The sequence below is a fragment of the Orcinus orca genome, chromosome 8 (genome assembly GCF_937001465.1).
Source record: "Orcinus orca chromosome 8, mOrcOrc1.1, whole genome shotgun sequence".
NCBI classification, from domain to species: Eukaryota; Metazoa; Chordata; class Mammalia; order Artiodactyla; family Delphinidae; genus Orcinus; species Orcinus orca.
This window is the reverse complement of record NC_064566.1, coordinates 104900813-104916646: the sequence shown is the minus strand read 5'-3', so window position 1 is coordinate 104916646 and position 15834 is coordinate 104900813. Positions and strand designations below refer to the sequence as shown.

Genomic DNA, 15834 nt, shown 5'->3' with positions numbered 1-15834 from the left:
GGTCCATCATCAAGTCTGCATAGACATCTTTTCTTCTCTCCTGTTCTCTGTCCTTGTTGGTCTATTCATTCTCTCACCAGGACAGAGTTAGAGCTAGAACCCTGCACCTGCATCTCTCTCTTTTTAAAAAATATTTATTTGGCTGCACCGGGTCTTAGTTGCAGCATGCAAACTCTTCGTTGCGGCACGTGGGATCTAGTTCCCCGACCAGGGATGGAACCTGGGCCCCCTGCATTGGGAGCGCGGAGTCCTGGCCACTGAACCGTCATGGAAGTCCCTCCACCTGCATCTCTTGAGGTGCAACAATTCAAAAGCCACTAACTATGAATATATTTGAAAACTAGAGATGGGAAGTATTAATAAAATTGAGAGCTTCTATCTTGATTATTTAAACATAATGCCTTTAAGAAAATAAAATTCTGATCCTTTCCTCAGATTATTTCATTTGATCATTTTACAGTTACGTTACAGTCAATATGCTAGTCACTGGGTGTTATGAGCTGAACTGTGCCCCCCTTAAATTCATATGTTGAAGTCCTAACCTCTATCACCTCCAAATGCAACCTTATTTAGAAATAAGGTTGTTGCAGATATCAGTAATTAAGATCAGGTCACAATAGAGTGGGGTGGCCCCTAACCCCACCTGAATGGCACCCCTATAAAAGGAGGAAAAATGTGAAGAGACAACACACACACACAGGGAGAATGCCATGTGAAGATGGGAGTTATGCTGCCCAAAGCCAAGAACTATCAGAAGCTGAGAGAAGCTTGGGACAGATCCTCCCTCAGACCTTCAGAGGGAGCGTGACCCAGCAGCACGTAGATCTTAAACTTCCAGCCTCCAGGAACAGTGAGACAATAAATTTCAACTGCCTAAGCCACGCAGTCTGTAGTAGTTTGCCACGGCCAGCCTAGCAAATGAATACGCTGGGTAAGCGAATAAGACTCAGTCTAAGTATCTGGGGAGCTCACCGTCTTAGAGGCAGGATCCAGACCCAGGGAAGCCCAGACCTACAGTGTAGCACTTACATTATGCACAAGACGTAAGGAAGTGGAGACGGCGCTGGCATCTGAGAAGCGCTGCGGCAGGGGTAGGCGCGGGGCTGCGGGGAGTGGACGGCTAAGTCTCCAGAACCCCTTCCCCAAGGAAACTGGGCCGGGGCTCTGCTCCAGCGCCAGCACCAGAACGACCCTGCTAGGCATATTTTAGAAGGTGAGAGGGTGTGATTCGGCAAGATTAGGTGGAGACAAGGAGGCCACTTAGGAAGCCTCTGCATTCATCCAGGAAATTATACGTGTTGAAATAATTATCTCATATATACTGAGTTAAATAGACTATATTGTTAAAGCTCATTTCACCTATTTTTGCTTTTTAAAAAAACGTCAACTAGAAAAAGTTACATTTCATATGTGGCTCGCCTTTTTCTATTGGACAGCGCTGTGTTAAGTGTTCAGCTAACACTGTGCTAGGGGAAGACACGACCGAACGACTTTTTTTCATTTACCTGTAGATTCCGTTCACTGCAGTTCCCTTTCTTCCGTTATGAGGCTAGCAAGAGTTTCTGGCATTTGCAGGAATGCGGTCCTTGGATGGCTAAATGGGTAACCTTCTCTAAAGAGAAAAAAGCTTCTCTAAAGAGGCCAGGCTCGTGCAAAAGAGACAAGTGGTTACAAGTAAAATAATGAATGGGAATTAGACAGGAAAAAGGACCTTGAGATATTTCTTCTTAAAAAGGATTTGGTATGGGTTATGTAAGTGGGTAAAACAGTGCCAAGAGCCCAAGTTCTTATTTTATCCAACTGCTGGAGGGTGGGGGAGGATGACAACCCGCCTCCATCCCCCAACGCTTTAGATCCTACAAATAGTAAAAGAAGCCTGATTGAGACATTAACAATCAGACAAAACAGAAACAAAAACAAAAAGACACTCTCTTAGGCTTCTGACAACCACAGAACAAAACCCAAAGGTCTTCCAAAGACCAAAAAAAAAAAAAAGGCCAGAACAGATAGAGTATATATGATATGGTACTCACATCACACAGGCCCTTGAGTCAATACACATTTGCAAGGGCCTTATTAGAGCAGGCTCCAGAGACAACAAATTGAAGAGTCACAAGTTCTCACCCACATGGAGGCTCGGGCTGGTAAGGGAGACATCACGTGAACAGAATAATCCTAATATAAAAGGAAATATTCCCAAACTCTATAGCAGTAGCAGTCTTACAAAGTCATCAGAACTAGCTCACCTTGAAGCTTTCAAAAACTGGCAGGCCAAGCAGCTATTTAAGTATAATACTATCCGGTAACTTAGTACCCAAGCCGAATTTGGGCAATCTGTGCTGGCCTATTAGAATGATTCTCCTTCAGCTTCCTTGGGAACAGCTATTAAGTAGCTCAATGGAAGAACTTTTGCAACTCACTTCTAACGCCTGATGCCAGGATGAAAACAAGTGTTCATATTAGGTTAAAGTGAATTCTTTGGCCCTATGGAAAATACGGGTTTCAAATATTTCCAAATGTACATAAGACTAATAGTAACCCTCACATAACATCACAAAAGCCACACCTTAGTCTCAGTAATATTTAACATGATAATATTTTACTTGGCCAACAATGAACCCTACCTATGCTGGTATAAAATGATGTAATCGAGGCCCTATATTTGTATAGGATATGTTACCTCTCTGATCACTTCTTTGTCTCTTTGCTTTCTTCTAAACATTTTCTCCCATAAAACTCCAAAATGTTCCAAATACTGATGTGATATCCAAAAGAAATTTATCTTCACAAATTACCAAGTAAAAAGGATGCTAGAAGTGGTACAGCTAAAACATTACCTTCTTAATGTTAACTGAAACAAACATCATTACCTCAAATTGACTCAGAGTCTATGTTCTATTTTATTTTCTATAGCTTTTCAGAGACAGGCATCGATGCTGCTTGCCTAGTATCAGATCACCACGGGGATATTTTAGTGAGGATCCAATCGTCCAGGGACTGGTGCTGGATTTATAATCTGCCTTAACTCCCGCCATCCTGTGACAAGTTTGCTTCTTCACTCATCACACACCCACACACACGTAATGGCTCAGCTTGGCTGGGAGCTCATCAGCTTTGAGTCTGTGCTTTGTATTTAATCTTTCAAAATCAATACTTAAAACATTTTAATCTGATTTTAATCTGTCCTGACTACTATTTCCATTGTTTAAAAACAACACGAACCAACACTGAGTCTCAATGACTTGTATCAATTCACAAGATTAATCTTTCAAAACAACAGCCCAGCAGGATATTTTATTAATGTAGATCCTGAGGCAGCTAATCAAGCCTCAAGGAATCATTTTTCTTAAAGAGTTGCTATGAGAGACAGAGACAGAGAGAGAGAGAGACACGGAGGGGGAGGGAGAGAGAGGGGGACAGAGAGGGAAGGAAAAAAGAGTTGCTATAAGGAAAAACACTCATACAGCATTAAGCAGAAATCCTCTTCAAAAGGGGGGAGGGGCGTGGCAGAGTCAACCAGCCAATCAGCGAAGGGTCTGCTAGTCAACCAGCCAATCAGCGAAGGTTCCGCTATGAAATGTGGTTTGCAATTCACTTGAAAATGAGTAATAAATTGTTACTGCAAGAGGTGATTTCAAGCCAACTTTCTCCGCTTTTCAACAAGCATTGAAAATTCTGTGCCTCTAGATGACAGAGAACAGACAGGGGTATAAAACAAAATGACAACCCACACTCAGCCTCCCTTGGGGAGACGAGAATCTCTGACAAATAAAGGGGGCCTGCTGCTGCCATAGCCAAAAAAATAAAAATAAAGGAAACAAGTGTTGGCCAAGATGTGTGGAAACTGGAACCCTTGCCACTGACGGTGGGAACGTAAAATGGTGCAGCCACTGTGGAAAAGAGGTTGGCAGTTCTCAAAAAGTTAAACATAGAATTACCATATGATCCAGCAATTCCACTTTCCAGTACATACCCAAAAGAACTGAAAGCAGGAACTTAATGGCTGACAACGTAAAAATACCTGGAAGTAAACCCTATAAATAGGTTCTTTAAAAAAGATAAGCTACATTAAAATAATCTATTTTTAAAAGACTGGAGAAGTGTTGATTGTCATTTTTCCAGCCACCTAAAATGCTTCTTTTGTTTATCATCTTAGGATGATAAATAAAAGAAGCCAAAAAGTTGGCTTGGCCAAAAAGTTCCTTGGGTGTTTAAGTAAAAATAAGACATTTCTCATTTCACCAAGAACTTTACTGAAAAACATATTCACCGGTTTTTTTTAAATTTATTTTTGGCTGCATTGGGTCTTCGTTGCCGCATGGGCTTTTCTCTAGTTGCGGTGAGCGGGGGCTACTCTTCGTTGCAGTGAGTGGGCTTCTCATTGTGGTGGCTTCTCTTGTTGCGGAGCATGGGATCTAGGCACGTGGGCTTCAGTGGTTGCAGCACGTGGGCTCAGTAGTTGTGGCACACGGGCTTAGTTGCTCCGTGGCATATATTCACCGTTTTATTCCACTACGTTCTGCCATTTTTCAGGCAAATTCCTAATTTCATCTTCCCAAAACTTTTAATCTTTTTTTGATGTATTCTTTTTTTACACAGCAGGTTATTAGTTATCTATTTTATACATTAGTGTATATATGTCCATCCCAATCTCCCAATTCATCACACCACCACCACCAGCCCCCCCACCCCGCCAGCTTTCCCCCCTTGGTGTCCATACGCCAAAACGTTTTATCTTCTTGAGCAAAGAACTGTCCCAGGTGCCTTTTAGTCTTCCAGGGAACTGAAATGTTTTCCATTAAGAGAATTTTGTAAAGACTGAAATAAATGGAAATCCAAAGGTGTAATGTCCGGTGAATACGGCAGATGAATCAGAACATCCTAGCCAAGCTGTAATAGTTTTTGCCTGGTCATCAAAGAAACATGCAGTCTTGCGTTATCCTGACGAAAGATTATGTGTTTTCTGTTGACTAATTCCGGATGCTTTTGGTCGAGTGCTACTTTCAGTGGGTCTAATTGGGAGCAGTACTGGTTGGAATGAATCGTTTGGTTTTCCGGAAGGAGCTCATAATAGAGGACTCCCTTCCAATCCCACCACATATACATAACATCACCTTCTTTGGATGAAGACTGGACTTTGATGTGCTTGGTGGTGGCTCATTTCACTTGCCCCACGATCTCTTCCGTTCTACGTTATTGTACAGTATCACTTTTCATCACCCATCACAGTTTGTTTTAAAAACCGAACATTTTCATTATGTTTAAGTACAGAATCGTATGCGGAAATACTGTCAAGAGGCTTTTTTCTCTCAACTTACGTGGAACCCAAACATCAAAGCGATGCACATAACCAAGCTGGTGCAAATGATTTTCAACGCTCGATTTGGATATTTTGAGTATGTCGGCTATCTCCCGAGTGGTATAACACTGATTGTTCTCAATTAATGTCTCTAGTTGATCGCTATCAACTTCAACTGGTCTACCCGACCGTGGAGCATCGTCCAGCGAGAAATCTCCAGCACGAAACTTCACAAACCACTTTTGACACCTTCCATCAGTCAAAGCACCTTCTCCATACACCGCACAAATCTTTTTGTGCATTTCAGTTGTTTTTACTTTTCTTGAAATAATAAAGCATAATATGCTGAAAATGTTTTTTCAGTTGTTTTTACTTTTCTTGAAATAATAAAGCATAATATGCTGAAAATGTTTTTTCTTCCATCTTCAATATTAAAATGGCTACACAAAAATTCACAAATTTTGATAATTTTTAAAAAATGCATACTCATGGGCCTCCCTGGTGGCGCAGTGGTTGAGAGCCCACCTGCCGATGCAAGGGACATGGGTTCGTGCCCCGGTCCGGGAGGATCCCACATGCCGCAGAGCGGCTAGGCCCGTGAGCCATGGCCGCTGAGCCTGTGCGTCCGGAGCCTGTGCTCCGCAACGGGAGAGGCCACAACAGTGAGGGGCCCGCATAGCGCAAAAAAAAAAAAAAAAAAAAAAGGCATACTCATATGACAGCTGTCACAATACAATCTAACAAAACTGTTTCAAATGAAGTTAAAGACAACTAAGTGCTACTAGAGCCATCTTACGGAAAAAACCAAATGAACTTTTTGGCCAACCCAATATATGCTGCCCTCAGCTGTGTGCTATGTGTTCTGTGCAGTGCCCTGCATACAGTAATTTAATAAATGTCTGCCAATAATGATGACCATGAAGAACTTCAAATGAACCAGTTACCAGGGAAAGTCTTCAACTCTGGAACAAGTTATATCCAAAGGTTCTTTTAAATGTCAATCTGAGATATCCTACAGCTAAAAGGATAAAAAAGAGATATCTACTGCATACTGTTTGCATTAAAGAAAAATTAGAAATGTAAATTATAAACAAATAAATGACAGAATTAGAAGACTCTTATTTTTACATAAAACCCTGAAAAGATGGGCAAGTTCAAAGATATGCACGTTATTTGCGGGGGGGGGGGGCGGTTCTGTCACTAGAAAGCTAATAATTTATACAAATCTCAACTACTTCCAGTGTTTTAGGAAAAAATTATCCTTAAAAACTTAATTCTAGGCACACCGCGGGCGGGCCAGTGAAGACAGCGGCCCTGGCATGTGATCCAGGACCAGCTTCGTCACTTGGTGGTTCCATCTGTCTGTCCCTCCATGGGTGCCATCATGGCGGACGCAGCCAGTCAGGTGCTCCTGGGCTCTAGTCTCACCATCCTGTCCCAGCCACTCATGTACATGAAGGTGCTCATCCAGGTGGGATATGAGCCTCTTCCTCCAACAACAGAATGAAATATTTTTGGGGCAGCAATTTTATCAGCTTCCTCATCCTCTCATTATGCTCAGCACATTGCAAGCATCAGTGGGAAGCGTGGGTTGTTCACGGGCTTAACTCCAAGACTGTGTTCAGGGGTCCTTGGAACTGTGGTCCATGGTAAAGTTTTACAGCATTACCAGGAGTGTGACAAGGCTGAGGAGTCAGGATCTGGAAATGTACAGAAAGAAGTTTCTTCTTCCTTTGACTGAGTTATCAAGGAGACAACTCGAGAGGTGACGGCTCATTCTGCTGCTACTCTCATCATACATCCCTTCCACGTGATCACTCTGAGATCTGTGGTACAATTCATTGGCAGAGAATCCAAGTACTGTGGATTTTGTGACTTCCTAGCAACTATCTATTGGGAAGAAGCCATCCTAGGATTTTTTGCGGGTCTTTTTCCTCGCCTCCTAGGTGACAGCATTTCTTTGTGGCTCTGTAACTCACTGGCCTACCTTGTCAATACTTATGCACTGGAAGGTGGGGTTTCCACCATGAATGAAATGAAGAGTTATTCCCAAGCTGTCACAGGATTTTTTGCCAGTATGTTGACATATCCCTTTGGGCTTGTCACTAATCTTATGGCTGTCAACAACCGTGGGCTTGCTGGTGGATGCCCTCCCTACTCCCCAGTATATTCTTCTTGGATAGACTGCTGGTGCATGCTACAAAAAGAGGGAAATATGAGCGGAGGAAATAGCTTGCTTTCCCAGAAGGTCCCCTATGAGAAGACTTATTGTTGTGACTTAAGAATGTTAATTTGGGGCTTCCCTGGTGGCGCAGTGGTTGAGAATCCGCCTGCCAATGCAGGGGACACGGGTTCAATCCCTGGTCTGGGAAGATCCCACATGCCGTGGAGCAACTAAGGCGGTGCGCCACAACTACTGAACCTGTGCTCTAGAGCCTGTGAGCCACAACTACTGAGCCCGCGTGCCGCAACTACTGAAGCCCGCATGCCTAGAGCCCGTGCTCCACGACGAGAGAAGCCACCGCACTGAGAAGCCCGTGCACAGCAACGAAGAGCAGCCCCCGCTCACCGCAACTAGAGAAAGCCTGCCCTCAGCAAAGAAGACCCAACACTGCCAAAAAATAAATAGATAAAATAAATAATAAAATTAAAAAAAAAAAAAAAGAATGTTAATTTGAAGATGTGGGGCAGGGACAGTGACATATCTACAGTCCCAGATGCATAAAATTATGGGAGAGAATGTTGATTTCTATACAGTGTGGTGCGTTTTTTAATAATCATTTAATCTTGGGAAAATGGGGGAAAAACCTTAATTCTATCATTTTATAAATATTCCTTAGTTCTTTCTACATAACTGAGCCCACTGTGTGTTCACCTAAGTTCAAAGACTCTAGATCTAGAAAGCACCAAATAAGCACCAACTCCATCAAACCATGTGCTACTCGACAATAAAATAAGGGCAAAACGCAATAAAATATTCAAATTATGGTTCCAATACTGCTGCAAACATCCAACCACTGGCTGGCAGGCAGCATTCTCATTCAATAACTCAAAATATTTGTGCATCAGCTTAAGTACTCCAAATTCAGAGTATGAAAGGCAACTAAAAGTGGTGGAAATTGCATATTTAAAAATGCAGGGAGTTCAAATGCCCCAAACCATGAAGGGTGATTCAATTAAAAGTGATGCTGTAAAATATTTTAACGGCTTGGAAAGTTATTCAATATGTCAAAAGGCAGGAAAACAGCTTATAAACATATAAGGGGGAATCCATTCTTTCAAAAAACAAAGATGTCCAGAACACAGACTGGGAAAATTTTTAAGTTACTTACCTGGATGGTAAATTACAGTTAATTTCTTTCTGTTTTGTTTTGTTTGTTTTTTAGCTTTACCTGCGTTTTCTAGATTTTTCACGATGACCATATATTTTTTCCTTAACACAGGATACACACTAAGAGTCACCATAATAATCATCTGTAAAAAATCAATCTAGAATCTGTCTTTTTTAATGAAAGGCTGTAAGAAGTAGCAAATAGGTTCCTGAGATGATATGCACTCAAGTCATAACGTACAATGACTGTAAATCTAAGTTCCATGACCTGATAGTGGTTTGGTAGTGGAGAAAGATGGAAAAATAACCTCAGAAGAGTTTTCTCTTTACTTTCTGATTACTAAGAATCACGTACTGCAAATTTTTGCCTAAATGTTGACTGTTTGGTAACTTCTCCATAAACCTTTGGTGGCCCCGTGCTGACCTGAGATATCCCTTCTCCAGGCCTCTGACCAGGCCATCTGTTCTACCAGTTAGCACAAACTTGAGAGCCAATTCATCACTTACTGATTGTGACCTAGGTCAAGTTACTTTATCTGTCCACGCCTTGGTTCCTATGTCTGTAAAACAGGGATAACCATAGTATGTGTCTCAGAAGGTAGTTCAAAGGTTTCAGTGAGTACATGTGAAACATTATACATACTAATTGCACCATAAATATAACTATCACTGTTATTATCACTCCAACCACCACCAGAATCTGCCACTCTATTCCTGCTTGTCTATTCTTCTTCCCCAACTACCTAAAATAAAATAACACAGGTTCTCTCTATAAACTCCCAGTAGATATCTAATTTCAAGGGAATTAATTTCCAGTTATGGTCAACTAGGTAATTCAGACCAACCCTCCTGATGAGGACAGCTAGAAAAGCAACATAAAATATTTTTCAAAAGCACTTAGTTAGAGACTTCCCTAGTGGTCCAGTGGTTAAGACTCTGCGCTCCCAATGCAGGGGGCCTGGGTTTGATCCCTGGTCAGGGAACTAGATCCCACGTGCCGCAAATAAAGATCCCACGTGTCACAATGAAGATCCCACACTCGGCAACAAAGATCCCACGTGCGGCAACTAAGACTCAGCGCAGCCACATAACTAAATACTCTTTAAAAAGCACTTAGTTAAAGGCAGTAGGGACCTAAAAAGACAGGGAAGATTTCCTAGGTCAGTAACCAGAGGAGGATGAAAGTCCAAGGAGATGAATATAGCTCACAGGGCTTTTTTCCTCTGGGGATGATGAAAGATCCTAAAGGGAGTAGCTGAGCAGTGCTTTTAACAGCCTGTAAGGACCAATGGGAAAGGGACTGGAGTCCAGGGGCAGGAGGGAGAGAAGAAAGGAAACATACTTGGAAATACACTAGTGGTTTGGAGTTGATACCCCAAGGCAGGCTGAACCTAGAAGGGTAATCCAGAATTGACAGGACTTCACAGAGACTGCAGCTCAACTTCCAATCCTCTCAATCGGTGAAATGAGAGATCCTGGATCTCTAGTTCATCAAACTCCAGGTAGAAGCAAATCAAACATTCTCTGGAGCATAACATTAGCCTAGGCCTTAAATTAATCTATAAGCATTTGTGTAAATAAAACATATGGCTCACAATCAAAAATAACTTGACAAACAAGGAAACAAAATAAAATGAATAAATAACCAGCAGAAACAGACAACAGGAAAAGATCCACAGGGACCCCAAACATAGGAATTACCAGACAGAGACTCCAAGTATACTTTTCATGTTCAAAGACACAAAAGACAAAAATTGAGAATTTCATCTCTGATCTAGGTACAATTAAAAAAAACTATTTTAAATTATAAAACTGAAAACCATAACAACTAAAATTAAGAACTCAATGGATGGGACTTCATGGTAGACTAGATATAGCTGGAGAAATCATTAGTAAGCCAAAAGATGGGTCAAAAGAAAAGCTATCAAATGAGGCATGGAAAAACACACAGGACAGAGTAACAGTGTCTACGATGTTTGTTTTTGGAGTCCTAGAGAAAAGAGAAATAGGCAGAAGCAATATTTAAATACTTAAATACTTAGATAATGGCTGATAACTGTCTAAAACTGATGAAAGACATCAAACCACAGATTCAAGGAGCTCTACAAGCCGAAGACAGTCAGCCTTCCATATCCTCAGATTGTGTATCCATGCACTGAAACTACTCAGGGGAAAAAAAATTCAGAAAATTCATAATAGCAAAACTCGAATTTGCCACGGGCCAACTATTTACATAGCATTTACATTATATTTACAACTATTTACATAGCATTTACATTATATTTATAACTATTTACATAGCATTTACATTGCATTAGGTATTTTAAGTAATCTAAAGATGATTGCAAGTATACAGGAGGATATTTGACGGTTACATGCAAATACTAGAACCATTTCACATAACAGACTGGAGCATCACAGATTTTGGTATTGGGGGTAGGGGTGTCCTGGAACCAATCCCCCAAGGATGGCAAGGGACTATACATGTTTTAAAAATCCAAACCTAGGTACACAGTAAAATTGCTGAAAATCAGATTCAAAGAGAAAATCTACTAAGTAGTCAGAGATAAGGGACACATTATCTTCAAAGGAACAACAATCTGACAGTTAATTCCAATAAGCTATTGATAATATTGAACACCAAGATATTGACCAGGAATAGAATTAAGAATAAGATCTTTAAAATGATGAAAGAAATTCTATTCCCGATGAACCTATCTTGAAGAAAGACACTAAAACAGGTATTTGGTGAAAGAATATATATCACCAGCCAACCTTAAGAAAATTCTAAAGTGTGTTTTGGAAGACAAAAAATTATCCCAAAATGAAGGTCAGAGATACAAAAGGCAGGAAGAATAACAAAGAGAATATGTAAATCTAAATCAGAGGCTTTCAAACTCACTGCATCTTTGAATCACCGGAGTTTTTTTTTTTTTTTTTTTTACATCTTTATTGGAGTATAATTGCTTTACAATGGTGTGTTAGTTTCTGCTTTATAACAAAGTGAATCAGTTATACATATACATATGTTCCCATATCTCCTCCCTCTTGCGTCTCCCTCCCTCCCACCCTCCCTATCCCACCTATCCAGGTAGTCACAAAGCACCGAGCTGATCTCCCTGTGCTATGCGGCTGCTTCCCACTAGCTATCTATTTTATGTTTGGTAGTGTATATATGTCCATGCCACTCTCTCACTTTGTCACATATCCTCCCCATATCCCCCTCCCCATATCCTCAAGTCCATTCTCTAGTAGGTCTGTGTCTTTATTCCCGTCTTACCCCTAGGTTCTTCATGACATTTTTTTCCTTATATTCCATACATATGTGTTAGCATACGGTATTTGTCTTTCTCCTTCTGACTTACTTCACTCTGTATGACAGACTCTAGGTCCATCCACCTCACTACAAATAACTCAATTTCGTTTCTTTTTATGGCTGAGTAATATTCCATTGTATATATGTGCCACATCTTCTTTATCCATTCATCTGTGATGGACACTTAGGTTGCTTCCATCTCCTGGCTATTGTAAATAGAGCTGCAATGAACATTTTGGTACATGACTCTTTTTGAATTATGGTTTTCTCAGGGTATATGCCCAGTAGTGGGATTGCTGGGTCATATGGTAGTTCTATTTTTAGTTTTTTAAGGAACCTCCATACTGTTCTCCATAGTAGCTGTACAAAAATATGGAACGCTTCACGAATTTGCGTGTCATCCTTGCGCAGGGGCCATGCTAATCTTCTCTGTATCGTTCCAATTTTAGTATATGTGCTGCCGAAGCGAGCACCGGAGGAGTTTTTAAGAAACACTAATGCTTGACACCCTCCCTCAAGAGACCCTGATGAAATCTGTCTGAACTGGAGTGCAGACAATCTGTGTTCTGTAAATGTTCCCCCAGATGATACCAGTGTGCCTCCAAAGTTCATAATCACTGATCTAAATTCATTTGACTGTATAAAACATGGCTTGTATGAGGTCTTCTGGGGTTTAAATGAAATTAACATACGTAACAACAATGGCAAAAATGCTGAGAGGGGTTAAGTAGAGTTAAAGTGTTCTAATAACCTTCTACTGAGCAGGAGGAGGGCAAAAATACCAATTAATACCAATTAAGTGAAAGATATTGAAATGTCTAAAGTAACCACTAAAGGGAAAACAAAAGATTATACAAATATGTTCCAAAGTAATAGGAGAGAGAAGTAAAATAATAACCACCTCCAAAGGAGTTAAATAAGGGAATAAACATAGCAACCTAAATGTTCATTGATAAGTGAATGAATAAAAATAAATGGTGTACACACACACACGAATATTATTTAGCTATGAAAAAGGATATCCTACCATTTGCAACAACAACATAATCCCCTTGAGGGGATTACGCTAAGTGAAATAAGTCAGATGGAGGAAGATAAATACTGTATAATCTCACTTATATGTGGACTCTAAAAACACTGAACTTGTAAATATAGAGAAAAGATCACTCATTGTCAGAGGTGGGAGGTGGGGGTTGAGGAGTGGAGGGCAGGCAAAATATGTGAAGATGGTCAAAAGGTACAAACTTCTAGTTATAATATAAATAAGTCCTGGGGATGTAATGTACAGCATGGTGACTATAATTAATAACACTGTATTGTATATTTTAAAGTTGCTAAGGGAGTTAATCTTAAAAGTTCTCGGGCTTCCCTGGTGGCGCAGTGGTTGAGAGTCCGCCTCCCAATGCAGGGGACGCGGGTTTGTGCCCCAGTCCAGGAAGATCCCACATGCCGCAGAGCGGCTGGGCCCGTGAGCCATAGCCACTGAGCCTGCGCATCCAGAGCCTGTGCTCCACAACGGGAGAGGCCACAACAGTGAGAGGCCCGCGTACCGCAAAAAAAAAAAAAAAGTTATCATCACACACACGAGAAAATATGTAACTATCTGTGGTGATGGATGTTAACTAGTCTTACTGTGGTGATCATTTCACAACACATACAAATATCAAATCATTATGTTGTGCACCTGAAACTAATATAATGTTGTGTGTCAATTACACTTCAATTTGAAAAAAAAGAAAAAAAAGAAACATAAGAACCAGCAGAGCAAACAAAAAACACTAAATAAGAAGGTAGATGAAAACCCAAATACTTTAGCAATCACATTAAATGTAAATGGACTAAATATTCCAGTAAAAGACAAACACTGTCTCCTAAGTAAACAAAAGAAAAATCAACCATAAACACATCTAAAACACAAAGATGGAAATAGTAGACAAAGTACTGACAAAGGCAAAAACCTTACTGGAGATAACAAGGGAAACTATAACTCTGAGAAGTCCAATTCTTCAGGAATAGATAGCAATTTTAAATCTGTATGCACCTAATGACAGCCTCAAAATAAGCAAAGCAAAACTTGTCAGAATAACAAGGAGAAAAACAACTTTTCCAAAATCACAGTGGGAGATTTTTAACATACCTTTCTCAATAAAAGAAAAAAAGAAGATGTAAAAAATCTTAAGAATAAAGATCTGAACAACATGAAAACAGCATGATCAGAATACATATAAAACACTGGAAGTAACACCTACAGAATAAACATTTTCTCTATGCACACAACAAAAATTCTATCATAAACTAGGTCATAAAGCAAGTCTCAATAAATTTCAAAAACCTGAAATCATACAGACTAATTCTCTGACCACAATGCAGTTAACTTAGAAATAAACAGCAAAAAGACAACCAGATAATCTCCACATCTTTGGAAATTAAGAAGTGTACTTCTAAATTACCTGGGTAAAAAAATTAAATCACAACGGAAAAATCTATTTTTTTACTTGAATGATAATGCAAATATTATATATCAAAACTTGCATGTCGTTTAATGGTACAAATTTGTAAACAGCAGATAAACTCTGGAGATCTAACATTCAGCACAGTGATTACAATCAACATACTGTTTTATAAACTTCAAAGTTGCTAGAAGACTAGATCTTAATAGCTCTCACCACCAAAAAGAAATTATAATTATGTTTGATAGAGGTATTAGCAGCAATGGTACAATGGTAAACATACTGCAATATAAAAATGCATCAAATCAGAACACTGTACACCGTAAACTTACACAATGTTATATTCAATTATATCTCGTTTTTTTAAAATAAAAGGAAAGAAATAAAACTGTCACAATTCACAGAATATACTCAGAAATTTTCAAAATTACAGATAAATTATTAGAATTAGTACACAAGCTTAGCAAGACCACTGAATACATGATCAATTTGAAAATATCAACTTCATTTCAACAACCACAACAAAATGACAACTTTAAGGTGCCATTTACAATAGCATTTAAAAACATCAAATATCTATATAGATAAATCTAACATAAGATGTACAAGATCTCTATGAAAAAAGCTATAACACTGAGAGTAATTAGAGAGGACCTAAATAAAGGTATATGCCATGTTTCTGGGTTGGAAGACTCAGTATTGGAAAAATGTCTATTTTTCCCAATTCAACTACAGACTCAATGCAATCGAATCTAAATTCCAACAAGTGTTTTTGGCTAAATGTGGCAAATGTAAATGGAAAGAAAAGGGTTAAAGAATAGTCAAGACATTACTGAAGACAACCAAGGCAGAAGGGCTTGCTCTAGTAGTTATAAAACCTTGTTATAGGGACTTCCCTGATGGCACAGTGGTTAAGAATTCGCCTGTCAATTCCAGGACATGGGTTCAAGCCCTGGTCCGGGAAGATCCCACATGCCACGGAGCAACTAACCCCGTGCGCCACAACTACTGAGCCTGCACTCTAGAACCTGAGAGCCACAACTACTGAGCCCGCGCGCCATAACTACTGAAGCCCGTGCTCCTAGAGCCTGTGCTCCACAAGAGAAGCCACCGCAATGAGAAGCCTGCGCACTGCAACAAAGAGTAGCCCCAGCTCGCCACAACTAGAGAAAGCCCGCACACAACAACAAAGACCCAACACAGCCAAAAAATATAAATAAATAAATAAATAAAATTATTTAAAAAACAAAAAAACCTTATTATAAAGTACAGTCATTAAGACAGAGTGGACTTGGTACAGGGATAGAGAAGAGATCAATGGATTAGGAGAGCCCAGAAATAGACTCACCCATACAGAGATATTAATTAACAACAAAGGTGGCATGGGAGAACAGACGGGAAAGGAGACCTTTACAATAAATGGTGCAAGTTGGATAGC

At 40.0% G+C, this 15834-nt stretch overlaps 1 protein-coding gene, 1 non-coding gene and 1 pseudogene across 8 annotated transcripts in view; 1 reads left to right on the top strand and 2 right to left on the bottom strand.

Annotated features, from left to right (window-relative positions):
* APLP2 (amyloid beta precursor like protein 2) overlaps positions 1–15834 on the bottom strand; it is a 72719-nt gene that overhangs the window by 49013 nt on the left and 7872 nt on the right. The window lies entirely within an intron of this gene.
* On the top strand, positions 6641–7643 carry LOC101273981 (mitochondrial carrier homolog 2-like; annotated as a pseudogene).
* LOC117196868 (U6 spliceosomal RNA) lies at positions 12313–12419 on the bottom strand. Its single transcript, XR_007479045.1, has one exon. It is a non-coding gene; the product is annotated as a U6 spliceosomal RNA (small nuclear RNA).